Source organism: Triticum urartu, chromosome 7A, assembly GCF_056163025.1.
Source record: "Triticum urartu cultivar PI428250 chromosome 7A, HENAU_Tu73, whole genome shotgun sequence".
Classification (NCBI taxonomy): domain Eukaryota; kingdom Viridiplantae; phylum Streptophyta; class Magnoliopsida; order Poales; family Poaceae; genus Triticum; species Triticum urartu.
This window is the reverse complement of record NC_141879.1, coordinates 396,965,249-396,974,328: the sequence shown is the minus strand read 5'-3', so window position 1 is coordinate 396,974,328 and position 9,080 is coordinate 396,965,249.

Below are 9,080 nucleotides of genomic sequence, written 5' to 3'. Positions count from 1 at the left end.
AGGTGACACGTTCCCTACCGAAACCATCACGCTTGTTGTGAGAAGCTAAGGTTTGTGGCAAGCTTATACCCAAACCTGCCCCAAATGGGATAATTTTTTTACCATGGCATGTTGATGCTGCTCCATGATAGCATGCCATGTTTCATGAATTTCAGATGAGTTTGAAATTCATTCCCATTTCTTGCATGGGACCTAAACATGCAACCAAGGACACATATTTGATTTTTCAACCAGTTTATATGCATTGGAGAATGTGCATGTAGTTCAAATTTGAATTATGCACATAAAATGCCTGGAAAACCCAGTTAATGTATAAAAATGTCCAAACGAACACCAATAAATTCCAAAATTGAAAACAACACTCCTGTTGTTCTATGTTGGCACTCGAATTTTTTTGAAAGTAAAAAGAGGCAACGGATATCATTTCATCCCGAAAGGTGGCATGTTCCCTACCGAAACCATCGTGCTTGTTGTGAGAAGCTAAGGTTTATGAGAAGCTTATACCCAAACCTTCCCCAAATGGGACAAAAATTTTACCATTGCATGTTGATGCTGCTCCATGATAGCATGCCAAGTTTTATGAATATCAGACGAGTTTTGGATTTACTAGAATTTAAAAACCAGGTATCTCAATGTTTGCGGCTGAGTGACGGTGGCAGGGTGTTTGAAATTCATTCCCATTTCTTGCTTGGGACCTAAGCATGCAACCAAGGACACATATTTGATTTCTCAACCAGTTTATATGCACTGGAGAATGTGCATGTAGTTCAAATTCGAATTATGCGCATTAAATGACTGGGAAACCCAGTTAATGTATAAAAATGTCCAAACGAACCCCGAAAAATTCCAAAATTAAACACTACACTCATGTTGTTCTATGTTGACACTCGAAATTTTTTGAAAGCAATAAGAGGCAACGGATATCGTTTTGTCCCCAAAGGTGGCACGTTCCCTATCGAAACCATCACGCTTGTTGTGAGAAGCTTATACCCAAACCTGCCCCAAATGGGACAAATTTTTACCATGGCATGTTGATGCCGCTCCATGATAGCATGCCAAGTTTCATGAATTTCAGATGAGTTTTGGATTTACTAGAATTTAAAAACCAGGTATCTCAATGTTTGTGGCCAAGTGACGGTGGAAGGGTGTTTGATTCATTCCCATTTCTTGCATGGGGCATAAGCATGCAACCAAGGACACATATTTGATTTTTCAACCAGTTTATATGCACTAGAGAATGTGCATGTAGTTCAAATTTGAATTATGCACATAAAATGCCTGGGAAACCCAGTTAATGCATAAAATGTCCAAACGAACCCCAAAAATTTCCAAAATTAAACACAACACTCCTATTGTTCTATGTTGACACTCAAATTTTTTTGAAAGCAATAAGAGGCAACGGATATCGTTTCGTCCCCAAATGTGGCACGTTCCCTACCGAAACCATCACGCTTGTTGTGAGAAGCTCTGGTTTGTGAGAAGCTTATACCCAAACCTTCCCCAAATGGGACAAATTTTTTACCACGACATGTTGATGCCGCTCCATGATAGCATGCCAAGTTTCATAAATTTCAAACGAGTTTTGGATTTACTAGAATTTAAAAACCAGGTATCTCAATGTTTGCGGTCGAGTGACGGTGGCTGGGTGTGTGACATTCATTCCCATTTCTTCCATGGGACCTAAGCATGCAACCAAGGACACATATTTGATTTTTCAACCCGTTTATATGCACTAGAGCATTTGCATGTAGTTCAAATCAGAATTATGCACCCGAAATGCCTACAAAACCAAGTTAATGTATAAAAACGTCCAAACGAACCCTAAATAATTCCATTTTTGATGACACACCTATAGTTGCATGTTCACTGCCGATAAAAGTTCTAGCAATTCAAACACCATCCTTTGTAGTTGTGACCGCATTATGTAATTCAAATCAAGATGATAAATCAAGTAGATCGCACACAGTTTATTATCACCAACTGTGTGAGATGCAACACATAATATCTTGGAGCACTGTCGGTCTATAGTACGCCTACGGCTTACACGAGAAGGTGCGTCGGCTATAGTCCACATCTGGCGTGCCAAGCACACTAGCTCACTCCCCAAATATTATTTCATTGTTCATTCATCGCCGGTGAGAGATGGGGACATGGACCCATGTTGTGAGGGCAACTTCGGTAGCCCAATCCGGCGAGAGCGCGGCCATAGCCACCAGGCGTGTGCAAACACGCTTCGTGAGGGCGACCGCAGTCTGCGTCCGGGCGGCCAAGGTAGCCCAAACAGCCGCTGTTGCTTCTCAGGCAGCAGCAGCAGCAGCATCTGCCTCGGGGATAGCAACTGGTGAGAGCGGCACAACAGCTGTCTGTTCCACAGTGGTGGCCTTAGCCCTAATGGAGGCCGCCCACTACCATGTCGAGGCCGTCCACGCCCAGCTCGTGGTGGTCACCGCACAAATCGAACGAAGCTTCTCCGGCAACGGTCGGCAACTCACGGCCGAAGAGTTGGCAATCGCCAAGAGAGTTCAAGCAGCCGTCCGTTCCTGCGTGGCATACCTTACCATGACGAAGCCTGCCAGAGCCCAGATCGCGGTCGCCCATGCCTAGCTCATGGTGGCCTATTCCAACGATATGGCGGACGCGGATGGTGAGATGCTTGCCGAGTATGGTGCAATTGATGCCATAGAGACCCTTCCCCAGGAGATCGTCGGGCGCGAGCTGGACATGGAGGCGGCGGAGGAGATCGACGAGCACCAGCTGTAGTAGTACTCTTTGTTTTGTTTAATTAAGAACGCCGATCTTTAATTTCTTAGAGTAATGTTTAGGTCAGCTAACTCTGTTTAATTGCTGAACTTGCTCGATTAAGAATTTAGTCTCCTTTGTGTACCCAAATTATGCAATGACGTGGATGACCACTGTAACCAGGGATATTCGAACAAAAATTTTTGACGTTTAAACTCAACACACATGGGTTAAGCTATCTGAATCGTTTGTGATGTTCACATATCGTACACAGTTCTGAATAAGGGACCGTGTCTGATGACACTTTGCGCGCCAGTTTTTTCTCTGAAGCGATTCCAAATTTTCGGCTTCTGTGGAATTATCTACCTCCCCGCCCCCTCCCCCTTACCGAAAGCCACATTTCCCTTGTTTCTGCCTTCCTTTCCAAGTTGAAACCTTCACTCCTTGTTTGCAGCGCCGCCTCCTCGCCGGCGACCCTCCTTCACGCTACTCGGCCTCGCCTATACAGGCAGGTAATCCACACCCGACCCCCATCCTCCTTCTCCTTCCACATCCCACATGCCCCGACCGTCGGTGCGACACCTTCCACCCAAATCACCGACCCCTCCACCAAATAAGCACCGCCCTAAGACATGGTGCGCGCAGTATAGCTAGGATCCCAAGGACCATTTGGCGGCGGAGAAGCAAATCGGGGCCGCACGCGCGTATGAGGTCACGATGGCTGCCATTCGTGTCGACCCCAGATCTTGGAGGAGCACCTCGCCGTCGAGGCCACCGTCGAAGCCTCGCGCGCCGATGACGCGACGCGGTTGACTGTTTGGTTCAATTCTGCAATGCGATGTTCAATTGTTGTGGGTGCATTCTTGTATTGTATACCATGTGATAAATAAATCTAATTTGGTTGTACTAAATACATGACAAATAAATACAATTGCTATATTTCCGTGTTGTTAAGCATGCTTGGTTTGGGTAATTGTCTGATATTCTATTAGGAGTATGTTATATTGTGCAATGTGGTGCTCAGTTAACGTTTGGTTCATTTGTTGTGGTGTTTAGTTAACTGTTTTGTTTGGTTCAGTTCTGCAATGCGATGTTCAATAGTTGTGGGTGCATTCTGTTATGGTATACCATGTGAGGAATAAATTGAATTTGGTTGTAGTAAATACATGACAAAAAATACAATTGCTATATTTCCAAGTTGTTAAGCATGCTTGGTTCGGCTAACTGTCTGATATTCTATTAGGAGTATGTTATATTGTGCAATGTGGTGCTCAGTTAATGTTTGGTTCATTTGTTGTTGTGTTTAGCTAACTGCTTGGTTCAATTCTACCTTGCGATGTCCAATTGTCGTGGGTAGAATTTTATATTGTTGTGCATGTGAATAAATCAAATTTGTCTGCACTTAATACATGAGAAACATATACAAGTGCTATATTTCCTAGTTCTTAATCATGCTTGGTTTGGATAAATGTGTTTTCCATGTGGCTTGAATTAATCCGATGAATATACAATGTGCTTATTTTTCATCAACATATTTTACTGATAGCATGCGAACTCTTACTTAACTTGATGACTAACTACCTTATATGTGTTGCAGGGAAACAATGGGAAGCACTGAGGTTTACAATCGAGGTTAGCACGTGCATGGTCCATTGTCTAATAGCACATTATTGGGAAATTGCAGGAATCATTCTAATATTTAGGTTTTTAACAATTTGGTCTTGCACATGTAGGTCCTGTTGTCAGAGGTTTTGACCCACTGTTCGACCCTTTTTGCATATGGGGAAATGAGTTGTCTATGAATATCAGTCAAGTCAAGAAACTCAGAAAGATTGTTAGGATAAAGAAATTAGTGACAAAAAACAACAAGATCTGTGTCTGCACAATGAAGAAGACATCAGTTCACTACAGGATGGTACAAACTATTATACCTTGCCTTTTTATTCCTTTGCCCCGTTTCCAATATAGAGAAGATATTTATGCACATCCTTGTTTTCAGGCCTTTCAAAAGCATTTCACTGATGATTACCTCCCAAACCACCTATATGGTCAAGAGGCGAGGAAGGTATTCATACAACACCCAAAGTTCAATATTGAATTGTTCCTGAAGAGGACGAAGGATGGACGGTCAATCATCCATAGGCACTGGCCTAAAGTTACAAAGACCTTCAACATCAATGAAGGCTCAATATTCCCCTTCTGCTTCAGCAGTTTTCCAGATGAGATACATCTGTCTATGTACCATCTATGATGCTAACTTCGAAAGGTTATAGATGTTGCATGTGAAACTTGGTCCTGGTGTAGTTGTGTAATGGGGTAGCTGAGTGCTGAAGCTATATGATGTTGTACTCTGAAGTATTCAATTATGAAAATAAAATATATTGTGTGCTTAATATGAAATGTCAATTAGATTAATAAATGTATTATGAATAATCGGATAATCAGCCAGCTAATGGAGAATTAGCCTGGTAATTGGGTTTTGCTATTGCAAACGATTGTTGAAAAAATACCATGGGCGATGACCTCAGGAAACGCACACAGTTTCTAGGAATAAACCGTGTTGGATCAATGAACAATAACACACGACTTTCTCTTGAAAACTGTTTGCGTTAGGCCACCTTGCGCAAATGTTTACCACATAAAAACTATGTGTGATGGACATGAGTCTTTGCCACACAGTTTCTTCTACGAACTGTGTGTGATACATTCAATAACGCAAACGATTTAACGGGAAAATTTGTGTGTGATGTACCTGTGAACGGAAACGTTTTCCTTGGAGCGACTGTGTGGGATGTACATATGAACGGAAACGTTTAGCGAGGACTGACTGTGTGGGATGTACTTGCGACCGGAAACAATTTCGCTGTATAATTGTATTTTTAGCTCTATTGTACGTATTTCCATATTTGAGCACTCGCCGGTCGCACATGACCTCATTTTGCCGAGCATGTGTGCCAGGAGGGCATATCCCTGACGGTTTCTGGGTCATGTGGGAAGGACCCCCCTATCGCCCATACTCACTTGGCGACGGTTCCAAATGCCGTCGTGGAAAGGGGTTAAAAACCGTTTGTTTAGCACCTCGTTGTACTAGTGTTTGTGCAGGTATTCAGTGACTTGTGCGTTGTCTCCTACTGGATTGATACCTTGGTTCTCAAAAATGAGGGAAATACTTACTCTAATTTGCTGCATCGCCCTTTCCTCTTCAAGTGAAAAACCAACGCAAGATTAAGAAGTAGCAATCGACTACGGAAATGCGGAGAAGAAGAAGTACCACACTAGTGCGACCAACGACAACGAGGCTTAACCGGAGTTCCACGGTGAGGTGCGACACCGGTGCTGCTTCGAGCTCGGGCTCGGGTGGAGAGCGAGAGGGGGTTTGAGGACGAACTGAGAGAGAACAAAGGAAGGAGACGCCTGGAGGGGGGTTTATATAGCCCGTAGGCGAAACCACTTCCTCCGAAATCTACGGTCGATAAACATGGGATGTTCCACATTCAATAGACAAGATCACGATCGTGAGATCATGGGCACGTGTCAACCGTTTCCTGTGGAATTCTCGAAAGCTGAATGGAAGACCGAAGGGTTTGAGGAAGGGCAAGCACCAAAACAGATAAATCTTCAAACTCGATTTCATTCGCGACCAAGGACGCCAGATTGAAATATTCCTCAGATCAAGTTGCATGTTTATGACGAATAACAAAGATTAGACGAGAGAGTGCAGGGTCTGAATCAAAACACTTAGCAAACGAGGGAAAACACAAAACCAATGAGCACTGAGTGAGTTGACATTCGGACAAAACGCAAACACAATTGAACAAAAGAAATACGAATAAAAATACAATGAACTAGCACCAACAATAGATCTAAGTGTGGAAGATGGACGATTAAGATCCCGGAGATAACATCTACAAGAGGGGGTTAGTCCTTTTTCGTAACCCACACTTGCGTGGGCAACGAGGATCTCATTTTCTTTGTCTGAGCAACAACATTTTTTTGGCAAGATCTATGAGACACCTGTGCACTTTGAGGGTAATCATATGAATAGGCATTGAAGTTATTTCTAGAGACATGAGTATAATGATTTGAGGATGTACGCATGTACTCCTTCTGTCGAAGGTTTGATCGATACTCATTGAAGAATTTTCCTGCATCATTCTGCGAATGATAATCATTATCTAGAAGAGAATTACTCTGCATATTCAAGTTAGCAGTAACAGATAAATTTTCAACAACGCACTTATTCACCCATATTTGCTTCTTTGGTGAACCAGACCTGTGGTTAGTTCCAACATATCGAGCGAAAACCTTACCATTCTATTGTTTGAACAATTTGTAACTAGAGTCATTTGACTCATCCAAAATGGCAGGAATGGGAGAATCATATCCTGAAAAAATTTCTAGTTCAAGTGTTTTGCTTTTAGCAAGAACCCAAATCGTTCAAGGATATTGCTTGGGAGTCCAGTAAGTTCCATCGTCTTGAGTTTCCTATCGAAACCCAATCCTTCCTTTCGAGGATTTTTGTGCAGTATAGACTTCTTGAGAACATGACATAGGGTTTGATGCCCTTTTAGACTTCTTAGCATTCCTGTGTCAAGCAAGTCCTTTGGCCTGCAATTTTCATGAGCAATAGCATCATATTCCTCGAAGAAGGGGTTAGCCTTATCATTTGTAACTGCTGCAATATTCTCGATGATAGCATTAGAAGTTTTAGCATGTGAATCAACATTACTACGCTCTAGGAATTTTAAGCAAGGAGGATCGAAATCATCAGGAAGTCGAACAGATTGCTCGGCGAAGATATAAGATTTTTCTTTTTTCAACTCGTTGTGAGACTCTTTCAGCGACACGAGTTCTTGATTCCTATTAAGGAGTGCATCTAATAAACTCTCGTAGTCAATTGTAAGGGAATCGTATCAATTGGTAAGATCATCAATAGTTGAAGAAAAAGCATCTTGCTCTTTGATAAACTTTTGATTCTTCTCCATCTCTTCGACCAGCAATCCTTTGGTTTTCCTAAGATTTGTCTCAGGCCTTTCAAGTTCATCTTGTTGAGATTTAGCAATCTTAACAAGTTTAGCATAGGCAATGTATTCAGGAGAATATCCATTCATGGATTTCTGGTGTTTTGCTGACACCTGATCCTTAGATGATTTTGCCATAAGACAAAATGAAATTGGTTCATCAATGCTTGAAGCATCATCATTAGTGGTTGATTTGAGTGAATTGTCTGATGATTCATAGGCAATGAAGGCACCGCTCCTTCCTATCCTTGTTTGATGCTCTTCATCATAGGAGTCAGATGTCTCATCTTCGGAATCCACTCTCATTTCAGTATAGACTCTGTTCAATTGAGATCTTCTTCATTTTGGATTCCATAGTAGCTTTGGCTTGGGCGTCATTGACTGGTCTCACAGAAGAAGATGATGGTGGTCCATTCTTCTTCGGGAGCTTAGTATGACGATCCATTCGAGTGAATCCATTTTAGTAAAGATATTTCCATCGGTTGCTTGGGTTTTCCCAGCAGGGGCAGTCGGCTATGAGGTGACCGTATAATTTGCACAGGAAGCACTTCATTTCTTTTGGGGGTACATTCTTGAAGATTCAGGCACATCAAATCGTCATCATTTGTGAGGCATAGATTTTGTCTTCTGAGATCACTTAGCCTTGCTATGAGCATTTCAAGTTCTCTTGTGATGATATGTTGATTTTCGACATCTTCTTCTTGTGAGCTACCATAGTGAGAAAGAATTTCTCCTTCACCTTCTGAAGAAGATTCTTGATCTGCATTTTCAAGCCCCATCATTTCTTCATGAAGGGACAAAAACGTCATGACCTCAACATAATATCCCTATGAGTAGTTGCTATCAATCTTATAAAGTTTTGTTGATAAATTTTTGTCACTCAAAATTTTTCAGAAAATTGTACGCGAACATGATGAACATATTTTGAAGGAGTTCTTCGAGGAGGAGATCCTTGGGGGCATCTTCTAGTGATAGCTCCATTCGTCTGTCTTATGTCGAACCAAGTGAAAGTTCCATTCGAGATGCAGCCACCAAAACGTGCTTATGGCCTTGCGATGATTATATGATGCGTGTGGGCACTAAGGAGGAATTTGAGCAATATGTTCACAATGCTGGTCTCGGTCCCTACATTTCAGATAAGTGCGAGCAATGCCACACTCTTACTGAATCATTTGTCAAAGGATTTAAATTCCATCCCCGTGAGTCTAGGTTGTCATTTAAGCTTTATGAAAATTCAGTTACCGTCTCACTAGAGAGTTTTGCTCACCACTGCAAACTCCCATTATGGGTTCGCTTGATGAACCACCAAGGGCTGAGTAC